The following is a 14,430-nucleotide window of genomic DNA, read 5'->3' as shown; positions in this document are numbered from 1 at the left end:
ATCCAGAAACCCGTTATCCAGAAAGTGCCACATTATAGAAAGGCCATCTCCCATAGACGCCATTTGATCCAAATAATCCAAATTTCTGTGTAATAATAAAACAGTAGCTTGTACTTGATCCCAACTAAGATATAATTAATCCTTATTGGAAGCAGAACCAGCCTCTTGGGTTTATTTAATGTTTACATGATTTTCTAGTAGACTTAAGGTATGAAGATCCAAATTACAGAAAGATTAGTGATGGGCGAATAAATTTGGCAGACACGAATTTGTGTCGAAGAAAATCACAAAACTGCGGTGAAAAAAATTTGGGAGCGCGTCCGAATAATCACACGTCAACATCTATTCGGATGCATATTGCCTTTAATGCAGGCGTCAAAATTTGTGTTTCGCAAATTTTTCACCGTTTCATAGATTTTGCAGGAAATTCTCAAATTTTGCAAAACGGGACAAATTCGCCCATCACTGAGAAAGATTCATTATCCGGAAAACCCCAGGTCCCGAGCATTCTGGATAACAGGTCCATACACCATATAGTGTATAATTCACCCCTACTGTAGTTTATAAAGATATTAAAGAGATATTTTAGAGATATTATAATAAGATATTATAGTGTCCATATAAGGTACAAGGCCACATGCATGTATAAATGGCATGTTTATAATGAGGAGTGCACTGTTTATAAGGATATACTTTACAGTTCAGTCCCATACAGAAATAACAAACTGTAGATTTTATATACAGTATATATTTAGGAGCACAGCACATTATGATTAGCATTCCTGCCTATATTTCTGGAGGTCTAGATTTTGGTTTAGACAAGGAGGTCTTCTGCAAGGAGTTTTTATGTTCTCCCCATGCATGGGTTTCTTCTAAATCCTAGAAGAAACCTCCCACATTTTAAAACACACAGGCAGGTTAGTCCACTTGTGTCAGTTGGAAAATAGATTGCAAGCTTCCCTGGGACATGAGCAAGATCTAGAAAGCAAAATGGATGTTAATCATAAGGTACAGGTATGGGATCCATTATCCAGAAACCTGATATCCAGAAATCTTGGAATTACGGAAATAGACTGCATTTTATCCAAATAATCCAAATTTTTAAAAATGATTTCCTTTTTCTCTGTAATAATAAAACAGTACCTTGTACTTGATCCAAACTAAGATATAATTAATCCTTATTGGAAGCAAAACCAGCCTATTGGGTTTATTTAATGTTTACATGATTTTCTAGTAGACTTAAAGTATGAAGATCCAAAAGATCCGTTATCTGGAACGCCCCATGTCCCAAGCATTCTGGATAACAGGTCCCAAACCTATATAGCTTTTCACAGAGTTGATTAAACCATTTCTATGTCCTGTAGATTAGATCAAAAGCAACTCGGCCAAGTAATATAGCCTTGACAATATGGTCACCAGGGGGCACCAAGTTCCTTGGGGTCTATTGGTGAGATCCAAGCAGATTATTTGATGAGGAACTGTATGGTAGCTCCCACTCATATGACAAAATTAAGATTACGCATCACTCATGACAATATGTTGTGCTGAATATTTAGCAGAAAAGAAAATGAATTTAAACCTTACTTATTTCTCAGGCAATTCTCTGCAGCAGTCTCATCCTCACAACTTAACATTCCTTTACATTACCAAATGAAATAATGTGCAAAACTAATAAAGGTATAGGCCTGTTATCCAGAATGTTCGGGACCTGGGGTTTCCCAGATAACGGATCTTTCTGCAATTTAGATCTTTATGCCCTAAGCCTAGTAGAAAATCATTTAAACATTAAATAAACCCAATAGGCTGGTTTCGCTTCCAATAAGGATTAATTATATCTTAGTTGGGATCAAGAACAAGCTACTGTTTTATTATTACAGAGAAAAAGGAAATCAGTATTAATTATTTGGATTATTTGGATAATGGGAAATGACCTTTCTGCAATTAGGAGATTTCTGGATAACGGGTTTCTGGATAATGGATCCTATACCTGTATACTATAATGTATTAGAAGACACAAATCAGCATGGGACTTTTATTTACAATAGGTGGTATCTTGGATAAAAATGTAAATGCCTGTTTTAGAAAAGAGTTAAATACTTTCCCTTTACGTTCAGTAACAGCTGATACTGTACATTTTTATGGGCAAAAAAAATGATGAGGATTAGAAAACCGATCAAATATTTCTATTTAATAATCTTATAATTTCCGCACATCTGAAATTCAATAATTTATCACAGCCTACTGAAATGATAGAAAAAAACATAAAATTTACCATGACTTTTTTTTAGATGTTTCATGCTTTAATTTCTAAAATCTGCCTGTTACCAGTCTTCTGCAGAATTACTGGAAATTAGCATTTTTGATGTGCCCTAGAAGTTTTAAAGTGTTAAAGCTTGTCAATAACAAAAAAAAAACCTTGTAAATATTTTTGTGGTCATTTAAAATTTCCGAACCTATAACGCATTCTCTTAAACTAGGAAAGAAGGGACAAAAAAAACATTATTAGGGATTTAAAAGGTATAAGAAGTCCCACTGATATAATGAAAGCTCGAATAATATCATTTCATTTGAACTTTACAAATGCACAGAGATTGCCTATTGCAGTTCTGTATATAATGTAGCAACCCATAAAAACAAGTGAATTTCAGGCTGTGATTAAGCGGTTTTATAATGTTGTCTCTTCCAAGACAAAATGTATAAAAAAAAAAAAATATATAAATTAAAAAAAAATTAAAAAAAAAAGTTTTAAATGTTTATTTTTAAAAAAAATGTCATTAACATATCGGACTATTGCTATATGTGCCTTTCACATACGTTTCTATACATATAAATAAATATATTTAAATAAATGACTTCATAGTGAAAACACAAACAACTGAAAAAATTAATTTTTTTTTTGTCAATTGACAAAACACTTTTTTTTAAAGGAGCCTCCCTGTTCAACAAAAGAATTTAGCAAGGTAAATATTCATTTACGTCAAAATACCTCTGCAGGCGAATACCTTTCAGACTTACAATTACATGGCAGAAATATGCAACGTGTTGTCCTTTATCCCACAGACAGAGGGATTTTTTTGTTGCATTAAAATGCCCTGTTGTGTCTGCATACTTTCTATTCATACCAATGTGCTTTTACTGTTTCCTGACTTCAATGCACCCAATGCAACTTTTGCCAGCGCAGTAAAAAAAGTGAACTGGACAAGGTTTGTTCTGAAGCAAAACATAGTAAAAACAGTGACTGCTTTTGTCTCGCAGGGAGAAAAGACTGTTAAACAGCTATTGTTCCTGTCTGAGCCCCCTGAGCTGCTTTACAGAGGAGGAGGGGGTTAGCAGCTAAGGGGTTAAAGCCCCATTGACACGTGTTACTCGTCCAGATTTCTCACCAGCTCATTGACTGCACAGTACAAAGTAAACTTGGCAACTTTTATTCATCAACCAAAAAAGTAATTTTCAGTGATCTATAGAGCACATCATTAAGAGCTGGGAAGCAAAAAAAAAAGAAGGTTGGTAAAGCTGTTTATTATATCTGCAGCATCATTCCCTTAACCCCTTAGCTGCTGTGCAGAAATGAGAACTGCTAGGGGGGTGAGCAGCTTCACTGGCAGAAAAGGACATTTTTGTGTTACTCTGTATGTCATGAAGTTACTTTTTAAAAAAAGTAACGCAACATATTTTAGTTCAGAATTACTGCTTTAACCTCTTAGCTGCTGGGTGCAGATAAGAGCAGCTGGGAGGTGAGCTGCTTGACTGGCACAAAAGGAGACATTTATGTTACATTGTATCTCATGAAGTTACTTTTTTAATAAGTAACGTGTTTTGATTCAGAATCACTGCTTTAACCTCTTAGTTACTGGGCACATATAAGAGCAACTGAGGGCAGGGGGGGGGTGAGCTGCTTGACTGGCAGAAAAGGAAACATCTATGAATCTTGTAAGTACTTTTTTTTTTTTAATAAGTAACAGTGTGGTTCAGTACAGAATCACTCATTTAACCTCTTAGCTGCTGTACTTGGTAAGACACAGTTTACGCGTTCAAATCCATTCATTTAATGTTGTTAATGTTAAAAAAAAAAAAAAAACTGGTGCAGAATTTAGTTTAAATTGGTGGCTCAATAATAAACATAAGATCCAGAGAAGAAGAAAAAAAAAAGAGTAAAATTCCCATATTTCCCTTACACGGTGTCAACAATTTTTTTTTATTCTTTTTATATTGTTTTGTTACATTGAATTGTTTTATTTACAAACTTTGCAGGGTTCTCCCAGCAACCTGTGCCCCTGCAGCACACAATGCAACTTGTAATTCAGCTGGAGCTAAAGGGGGTTGGGATAGTTTAGTCTCTCTCCACCTCCCCCCCTCCTTTCTCTCTGTCTCTCCCTCCCCTCTCGCTGGCTGTGCTTGTGTGCCTGGCTGGGGAGGCTGCTGTTCCTTTAAGACTGTGCAGTCGGGGGTGGTGCCTTCCTCTGCTTAAGGCTCCTTTGATATTAATAGTGTTGGTGTCTTGAAACTGACGTAATGCTGGGAGACTGAGGTCCTGACAAGCGATAACATTTCTGATAAAGAACTCATCTCGCTGCAATCTTTGTGTGATTCCTCCAGAGCCACAGAATCTCCTGTTTAGAGCCACAGCATCCAGATTTTCTTTTCTCTCTCTCTCTCTCCCTCCACCCCTTTAACAACACCCCTCTCCTTGTTCCTGTCTGGGTCTCTGCTCTCAGCCCTACACACTTGGGGGGGAACAGGAAGCCTTTTCTTCTCCCCCCCCCCCCTTCAAACACAAAAATAATCAAAGATCAACTCGGCAAACAACAAGGAAACGGTTCATGGCTCACGCCACAGTTCCACCATCTTCCAGACTGCTGCTGCTGCTGCTAAGGTTATTGCAGATCAATCAACAGGTAAGGGGAGGGGGGAGACAGACAGATCCAACAGATAGATCAGTTCACACCAGTAGCAGCTCCCTCTTTAATCTCCCCCCCACACACCAACCCCCCTACTTGTCTTTTGTATCCCCCATCTCTTCTCACTCTGTTCCTCTCCTGTCCTTACTCTTGCCTTCTTTACTTTCTCCCCAAACTCACTGTGCTCCCACTCTCTTACCAACCCCAACATCCCCCCTAGTTTTTGCCTTATCTTCTCTCTAATCTCCTAAATCTACCCTTTCCTATCCTATTCTTTCCTTCCTTCCTTCCGCACGCCCCCTACATTCCCCATAATCTATTCCTGGACCCTTTCGTATGTATTGTTGTGACTACAATTCCCAGCAGTCACTGACAACTATAACATGTCTGATGATGGAGTTGTAGATCAGCAACAGTTTAAGTCCCACAGGTTGGACTTTTCCTGCGACCCCCTCCATCTTATCCTCTGTTCCCCTTACTTTATGGCAAGACGTAAATATTAGTGCATGTGTTGTGAAAATGAGTGACTGTAAAATGTGGGAGAGCTGAACCCAAACAAGCGACTTTTTCTTTATTTTTCTGCACCAGGGTGAGAGAGAGGAGGGTAAATGCATGTTCTCAGATTTCACGTGCAGTGGGGCCTTTTTTTTTTTTCTTTGCATGGTGGGTCAAAAAGCATGAGAAGTGAAAATTGGCTCCTCCAATCTGCAGTAGTCCTGGCTTAGGCTGCAGTAGCCACTGTCTGCTCGAGGAGGGTCAAGTTCAGACTCAGAAGAGGGGAAAAAAGAGAAAGAAACAAGGCTTTTGTGTGTTGTTCTCTTTTTGTTGTTGTTTGTTTCTTTTTGCTCCACTAAATGAACTTCCAGGTCATTTTCATTGTGACTTAAAGGAGCCCTTCACTGCAGGACATGTGAAAACATGAGATAATGGATGGGATTTTTTTCTCTTTCTTCTATTTTTGTGTGTTCTCATTTTTTTTTTCTGTGACTAAAATCTGAAAACCACAATTACATAAAGTCTCACTGCTGCAGATTTGTGTTGAACATGAGAAGTGCTGTGTTCCAGGGGCAATGATGAGTATTAGTAAGTTGGAAAAAAACAAACTTTTTGTGACTTTCTTTCTATGTGGATTATTTGTGGGGGGCCTAGTGACGATAGGGCTCCTGATCTGAGTTTATTTATAAATTCTTATTTTTGTCCAAATTTGTGAAGCAGTTTTACAATTCTGTTGACTTTTTTTTATAGATGAATGAGATGTTCTCTGTTTATTATAAGTCTAGTCTTTATTTTTTTTAAATGCTAACTTTTTTTATATTATTATCAGTAATATCTGTATTTTTGTGGTTTAGGAATGGTTTGCAGCATGGGTGAAGCACAAACAATGTGAAATGAGTCATTACTCTTCTTCCTTAATCAGTTGTATTCATTAGATTCTCCCTATGTTGCTGATAAAAGAGGGACATTGAAAGGAGATCTGAATTAGCAGCCTTGCAGAAAGAGAGTCCTGATTCCCTCTGTGATTTATTTGTGTCCCCTTATCTGGCGAGGTGTGTTATTCATAGGGATGGGGGAAATACAAAAGTTTAGGCCTTGGTGTAACTTGGGTTGTCCATTTAAAAATGTTTTGAAAAGCTAAAAAGTTTGACTTTGGAAAATTTTTAGCGAATATTTGAAAGACATCTTATAATTGTACCAGGCTTAACCTGGAAAGATAGACATTTTAAAAAAATTATATCTGTCAAAAGATTTGGGGTCAAGGATTCAGAAAGAAAGAGCAAAGGGAGACATTCCTTGGGGGATCTGAATGAAGATGATAAATACATGTAAATCACAGGCAGGCTTTACTTCCATCCAGAGTGCAAGGAAGCTAAAAAAAAAGGAGGCTCTTCATCACTATGTCAGTTTTGTTTTGACTTTTAAAGAAAAAAAAAAAGCCTAGCAATTAAAGATCTTTGGATTTAGTTGGTATCAGATTACTTTCCTGTTGGTTTTAGACAAAAACTTAAAACAGCACAAAATTTGGCCAGAGATCTCATTCTAGAGGGAATAAAAAGAAAGCAGTTTATTTTAATTACATTAGTTTTCTTTCTTTTTTTTTTTTTGTGAATGAGAATTACGATTTGAGTGTTGAAAGAGGGATGTTTTAAGCACCATGCGGGCGCTTAAACTTTAGCATTTGTAACTTTTTCTGTAAACGTGGGTGTGCAGAATTGAACAAATTGAAAATAGATATTATACATGGTACACACAGGCGCTCACACACACACACACGGTTGAATTCAGTTGGTCGAGGGATAAACACACACAGCTTGTATGAACTATTTCCTGTAACCTCTGATGCTGACAGGACTGTCTGGAAATGATACTCACCATTTTGATTTATTTTCCAGTGGTTGAATCTCCCCCCCCCTCTTCTTTTTGACGTGGCTAATACAAACACTGACTTAAATTTTTGCATTCAGCTCTGTTCACGCGCACATTTCATTCATTTTAGGGGCACTCTCTAAATTGGCCTGTGTGCTTAGGCTGGACTGCTTAACTAGGCCGTAGCTGCACCCAAAGGGTTAATAATAAATGCCATCTCAGAGAAGCTAAAGGTCTCTGGCTGCTGTTTAATTTCAGTTCTGCAAAATTCTGATTCTAAATTTGACTTCCTATGAGTTTGTGAAAAAATGCAAAAAAAAGTTTGTGCATGTGACTGGAAAGGCTAAACTGTCCAACTTTGCAGGGCGACTGCGGCTGTCCCTCAATCAGATAACTATAAATTACCAGCAAAAACACAGGTTCCTGAGCAGGGATGTACTCTGATTAAGGTATTCTGAACTGAGTGTAAATGAACCCATTCATTCAATCAACTGACAAGTTTCCAATCTCTGTTTGCCTTTGCTTAATTTAGTTTCCACAGGACAACTATTGTGGTAGCCTGGATTCGTTTTTTGGCAGGCATAGACAACTATAAACGCAGACGTTTCTGTCCCAAATATTACACCTCGCAAGTCAAATTTGGAGTTCATAACACTAGACAGATACTTTAACATAAAAACACAGTACATTTTCCATATGGTGCTGTGTCGCAACCCTGTGGGGGCTCCTGTCTAGAGTTGTTTTCCAGCCTGGTACTTTTTTAACTCTTTGGTTTGGATGGAGCAGAATAGCCGTGCCCTTGGATAATAATAATAAAAAAGGGTTAAAGGATCTTTTTTCCTTTACTGACATAGTTCAATGTTTGTACTCATCTACTGCTTAGAGAACTTTAGTCTGTCTGTCTATTTGGCTTCCCAAATTATTATTATATTTTTACTCCAAAGTTATCAGAACTTAACCATAAATTCTGACCACCTAGAGAGTCTGCTGTTGTGTTAGGGCATTTGGCGATGAAATTCTGTGTAAGCCATTTTTAAGATAAGATGGTTTTAACAAAGTTGACTGGTTAAAATATATATATATATATATATATATATATATATATATATATATATATATATATATATATATATATATATATATATATATATATATATATATATAATGTAACTATGTAAATCAGCAACAACATGAGAATTTACACTTTTATGAGACATTGAAACAAAGTTTCATGTATTTAACGCTTTAGTTTAGAGTTAAGAATTGAGAATTTTGCACAGGCATGGCTTCCTTAGTGACACTATCTTAAAGGTTTTTTAATATCTTTGTGTTTGATGATCTTATTTAATTTTAGAGATTTTAAGGCATTAAGGATTGCTGTTTTGTTTTAATATCTTTTTTATTTTTGCTTTATATGTGGGACGTAATGCTTTTTTAATTTTAAGGTTTACAAACGACGTTCATGAAAAGACCTAAAATTGCACAGACGCTGAGCGTAGAGTAGAGTTGTGTGAGCTGTAGTTACTGTGCACCATTGACGTGAACTTCATTTTGCCTGTGGGTTAGAATTTACAGACAATGTTTTTCAGTAGAGAAAATAAAATTACAATTGTCTTTCTTTTTTTCACTTGCGTACGAAGACTGCATCACGTTGAAAGACAAAGCTACTGATTGATCATGCAATCTATAAATCTGACTTGAATTAACATGAATTTCATGTTGATAGTTTCCATCAAGAACAAAAAGATAAATAATACGCAGTCCTGACGCTTGCGTGCATTTCCAAAGTTTCCTTGTGCCCAAAGGGGCAGGTGCACCAACTGCGATTGAGTTTGGTGTATTTCTGGCAAAGCACCTGGCTTTATACAGAAACTTAAACACTGTCTATAGCAGGTTCTCCCTGTCAAACACATTTGGCTGTAGAAGTTCTTCTCGGCCTGTTGCAGAAGCTTAAGACCAAAACCAATGTAAGCAGATATAATTTGCAGCTCAGATTTCCAATGTTGCTAGCACACTGCATGCATTCTCTTTTAACTCTAAATGGCTTTCTACTATATTCAAATCGTTATTCAAACACAATTTTGAAAGAATTTCAAACTTTTTTTTTTTTTTGCAAAAACCAGGTGAAATCCAGCTGCGGAATATTGGTGGCAGGTTTTAATTTTGCTGGTGGCTTCTGATTTTTTTGGGGGGTAGATTAAAAAAGTTTTGATTGGATACCACAGCCTCCCAAAAGATGCTTACCCAAATATGCTTTTCATTGAGAACAAATTGAGTTTTATTACAGTGTGTAAAAATTACATTGGATTGAATAAGGGTTGTCCAGTTTGTGGGGTCTAAAACCTTTGAATTTTAATGAAATGTAGATATTTAAACAACATTTGGGGCCATACTTGATTTACAAAGATCCTTTTTTAGGAGGTGGGGATGGCAAGTGTAGACCTTTTTTGAAATATACCCAATTTTTATTGTCCTTGGCCCTGTTGGTGATAATTTACATGTGACAACTCTCAACCGAGCTTCTCTAATGGTCTAGCTGGCTCTGAACATTTATATTGTTTTTATATAACTGAATATTCATTTTCTGCCCATTCATTAATGAAAGCTTTAATACAGCTATACTGTATATCTTTGGTACGCACATGAGTATATACAAATAATTCTTGATAAAGTAGATGGTAACTTCAGACTGTTTTACTAAGCATGAAACTTTATTAGTAAGCTTTTCCATGCCGACTCAATCCACTGAATGTTTCCTTTTAAGTTCAGTGATGTATTGCCAATTTCAGGCTTTCGGTAATTGTTGGCTTTTTAACTTTCTAATTTTTTTTTTCTCTTTTAATAAAAAATACAAATTAAATTTTGGAGCATGGAATAAAGTTATCAGTCATTTCAGTTTTAATCTTATTTTGTAATCTTTGGTTGAAATGTTTTCCAGCTACGGAATTCTGTAGTTGCTCTTTTTTGATTCCCGCAGCATTTTGTGACTAAAGTGGCTTTAACAGTTTTCAAGCTCTATTTACAAGTCAGAATGAGTTCCAGCCACCAGTCTATATCTTCTTAGCCAATAAATGTCTCCTATTTGTTTATCAATATAATCTCTTACGGCCTATTAGTTTTAAAGGAACATTATTTCATACTCGTTTTAGAATCACATTTGATCGTAATTACCTTAAATAGGGCTTAGATTATGATTCAGTAACAACAAATTTGCTAGAAATATTGTGATATGATTTTCTCTGCCCTTGTTTTTGTTTCCCATAAAGAGAAAACATAATTGTTTAGGCCTGCCTATAGCACAGGGGTAAATCAAAGTTTAATTTCCAGCTGATGAAGAAGGAGATAACTCCGTACCAGATCAGTTTAGCAAATTATTAAATAAACTTTTATTCTATGCTTGCATATCCAAAAGTTTGGGAAGATTGAGAAACATTGATGTAAACCTTATTTTATTATGGCTCAAACTGTTTTTAAAGAGACAACGTTGGTTGTTAAGGAAGGTAGTTGTCCTACAGCCAGAAGGAAATGTTTTTTCTTGAAACCCAATATATATTTTAAACATTGTTACTTTTTACAAATAAGCTTAACCAAGTGCACACGGTATGAAGGTACTTTATAATAATATTATATAGATATATATATATATATATATATATATATATATATATATATATATATATATATATATATATATATATGTGTGTACACTCCTACACAGACAATAAGAAATGTTTTCAGAAAATTCCAAGACAAGAGGTGATTTATACACTTACCGGCTTTAACTGTGTACACAACAACCTTACAATAGGACTTCCGGGTTTGTGTGAGCATTACACACACCATTATACAAATAGCTGCTTGTAGAATTTTTTTTTTTTTTTTTAAAAAACATATATGCAGAGCAGTGCTTTCAAATAAAAGTAAATATAACTTTACTTTAAGTGCCAGAACATACAGGGCACTTACAGTATAAATAACTTGAAGTAGATGCAAGCAATCATAAATTCACAGGCATTTGGTTGTCAGAGGCTGCTGGGAGTTGTATCTCAGCAACATGTGGAGGGTTATATGTTTTCAATTAAAATATAAAATTAAAAACACATGGCAATGATGTTGCTGTTTGTAATATGGGAATCTAGTCTGCATTGTATAGCCAGAGGCTAGAAGGTAGGATTGGTGTAGAACTTGGTGTGAATTATATGTAAAGCTTAACTGTTAGGGGTATTACAATAATTGGTGTAGCGGGTGGAGTTTTGGGGAACTAATGCTGATAAAAGTCTAAGAAACTGAAACTGTGTGGGAGATACTGTGTACTGGGCAAAAACTGTTTTAAGAAGTTGATATTTCATAGTGTCTTCTCATTTGATAAAGGTTTACCCCCCCATCAATGTGTTTTCTGTTTCTGGATGTATATTAAGAATTTCTTGAAAACTTTTTATAGCCAACAAATATTTTTGTTACAGGTATGGCTTGTGTCAATTGGAGAGATTAGTAGATGCTGTAGGCTAGCTATTGCTTTTCTTATATTCTGTAGGCGGGTTATTTACCCCCATAGTGAACAGTAAATCTCACTGTTTAACATAAGGCTAAATGCATATGTTGCTAAATGGAATCTCTCAGTCCCATTGCTCCCTTTTGGCAGGGAGCAACTGGAAAGTTAATGGGCACCATATTGCATATAGATAAAGTTGCAAAGCGATATGTCAAAAAAGGGCCACAAAATCTGCATCATTTGGACAAAGCAGTACATTCTAGTGTAAAATCACTGCATGAATGGATCTGATGAAGTTCATTGAGTTAACTGGAAGAAAGTCTAGTAAAGTGTAGAAACCAGTGTAGTTGGTAAAATTGAGTATAAACTTGTGCATCCTAACTCATTTGATTATCTTTACTACCAGAAAGGTTTACTATACTTGTGCATTTTTAATTGACTTCCTATGTGGCATATTGAATGTGCCATGATTTACGCCAATACCGTACAAAAACATTATTTCCTCGCCACTTTGTACCCACCTTTATTAATGTGCCCTTACTTGTGCTAAAAGATGCCTGAGTAATGTGTCATCAGAGATATAAAACTTTTTTTCCCCATGTTATTATATATTCTTAGTGTTGGTGATGCTAAAGGTGCACCCAGCTCTTATCCCTTCAGTATGCCCACATGCAGCGACTTGGAAAATCAAACACACTGAGGATTAAGCTAAAACTTCCTGGGTGCAAGCCCTCGTAAGGTAGCAGACACCAGACAAACTGACGTCGATGTGGAATCACCATCATTTTGGAACAGGGGAACCTTTCCAAATAACATAGGCCTGTGCCAAATTTTTATTCCTTCAGGTTAGGCACTCCACCCATTGAGATTGGAGCTCCACCCTAAGTATAGACTATAATTCAGTAGTGCTTCACTTCTCCTGCTATCCCTCCCTATGACAGAGTTCATACTTGCTCTCTTTAATGTATGAATTCTTCTCCAAGAACAAAGCTTATCGCTAGGGAGGAGGGTTCCATCAAATAGCCCAGGTCTGGCTAGCAAACGTGCTGCTTGCAGCAAGCGCCTTGGTGCAGTATAACCTTCCTTCAGTGTTGATTGAATGAAACCACTATAAACAAAACTCCAGGACTCAAAAGAATTTGGAAGCAGTAAAAGACCAAATCCTCATTATGTGCTATTATTCCATTAGTCTGATTTATTTTTCTATGTTTTTACTTATCTGTTGCTAGGATGTTCCTATTAACAGAAAACCAACCCAACAGGCTCCAAAAATTCCACGTCATTTATGGTTCCAATAGGAAAGGTGTATGCTGCATTTACAGGCTGCATCTGTTTTGGGTTGTGTCTCTGTATCATTTTATGGGAGACTTAACAATTGCCTTATTATCACTCTTGTGAAAATATGCTAAGCTGATACATGCCTACTTGTTTTCCCAACTATGACACAGCTTAGACTGTGTAAATACATCATTTGTATTTATTATATTTTTTTATATGCCCACAATCAAGAATTTCCTCCCAGTTACAAATATTTCTGCCTCCGTGCCTCATGACAAATTTGTTCCTATAATTATATATTCTACCAGGACAAGTCACTAGTGTATTTTTTTTTCTAGTCTCCTAAATTGCTATTAAAATTGCTCATAGCTTGGGTCCGAACCAGATTAGCAGCGTTTATCATATTATTTATACTATCCAGATTGACATCTTTATACATGTCAAGCGTACGCCTGTTATGTCGGTGTTCATATTATTTGCTAGGGTTTCCCTAAACCATTTGCAAGAAAAAAAAATTCCTTCATTTATGGAAGAGATTATGTCTGACAGTTTCTGTTATATAATGAATAGGGAGGATTGTTTGAACAAAGGTAACATATTTTGATTTGTGTACTTTTTTTGGCAGTTGGCAATGGCTCCCTTCTAAAACTGAGAATGATCTAACAGTGTAAATATCTGCATATTTTTAAACTGGCCCTATGGTTGTGGTGTGTTTAAATCATTCATGATCTTCATGCACAAGACCCAAAATGGTAAACGATTTAAAAGAGCAGAGGCATGTTTCATGTGGGTATTTGAAGCCTTCATTCTGAGCTTGAGATATAGCATTATCCTGGAGACATAACATAAGCTTCAATTACTGCTAAAATTCCCCTACATTTTATACATTTATTTTCATTCTTCTACAACTTTGATTTGAGTTATAGCTTTTTTTTTAATTGGGTGAATTAGTATGGGACCATAAAAAAAGATTTTATTTATAATTAATGGTTTAATAGTAATATGTGTGTGTTGACGTGTGTGTACAATATGAGTGAATCTATCCATAGACTGGGCCAATTTGGAGGCAAAGTGACTGCTAGGAATTTAAAAAAATGCAAGTGGCACTAAGAAAAACATGGAGAAATTGAGATCATAATTTTGTACATATTCCTCAATTTCTGTGAATATCTTCAACTGCTAAATGATTCCATATTTAACTCGCTGTTACAAATATTAACACAGGTGTGTATTTCTTAAGTGCACAAGATTGAATGTTGTATAATATATACTCTTTGGCAATAGGATGTGGATTGGGAAATTTTGCTACAAACGGATTGCTTCATAATGATAAAAGCAGACCCTAGATTTAGCAATTAGTAGAATAATCTCAGTTGATCAATTGGTGACCTTTTAAGT

General features: G+C 35.9%; 1 protein-coding gene across 5 annotated transcripts in view; it reads left to right on the top strand.

Moving 5' to 3' along the window:
• Positions 1-4,395: 4,395 nt before the first annotated feature.
• trps1.S (transcriptional repressor GATA binding 1 S homeolog) overlaps positions 4,396-14,430 on the top strand; it is a 167,846-nt gene continuing 157,811 nt past the window's right edge. Inside the window, exon 1 of one of the 5 annotated variants that reach the window (XM_018268644.2) lies at positions 4,396-4,895. The gene's annotated coding sequence lies outside the window, so the exon portion shown is untranslated. 5 annotated transcript variants of the gene reach the window in all.

Source organism: Xenopus laevis, chromosome 6S (genome assembly GCF_017654675.1).
Source record: "Xenopus laevis strain J_2021 chromosome 6S, Xenopus_laevis_v10.1, whole genome shotgun sequence".
Classification (NCBI taxonomy): domain Eukaryota; kingdom Metazoa; phylum Chordata; class Amphibia; order Anura; family Pipidae; genus Xenopus; species Xenopus laevis.
This window is presented reverse-complemented; position numbering and strand designations above follow the sequence as displayed.